Source organism: Arachis ipaensis, chromosome B10 (genome assembly GCF_000816755.2).
Source record: "Arachis ipaensis cultivar K30076 chromosome B10, Araip1.1, whole genome shotgun sequence".
In the NCBI taxonomy this organism is placed as follows: domain Eukaryota; kingdom Viridiplantae; phylum Streptophyta; class Magnoliopsida; order Fabales; family Fabaceae; genus Arachis; species Arachis ipaensis.
In genome coordinates this window covers 131,387,035-131,387,365 of record NC_029794.2, presented here as the reverse complement: position 1 = coordinate 131,387,365, position 331 = coordinate 131,387,035, and positions in this window count along the sequence as shown.

Here is a 331-nt window from a genome sequence, read left to right as displayed (position 1 = left end):
AAGGAAGTTGAGTTGAGTGTTGAGTGACGAGTGATGAGTGAGGGGAGTAGTGAACCAAATAGTGGTGAGGAAGAATCCGGGTGGCCACGTGGCGGGTGCTTATTGGTCCACAAAAGTTCTTCGCACTATCTTGTGGAGGTGTGCTTATTTGCTAATATTTGAAGTTTGAGTTGTGTAAAATAAAGGGTAAATTACGCTATTAAATTAAAGTGGAGGAGAAATTATGTAATTTAACTGAAGTAAAAAATGTAACCGTTATTTTTTTAAAATTGAATAAATATAATTAATCATACGAGTACAATAATATGAATATATATAATTTTATAAATTA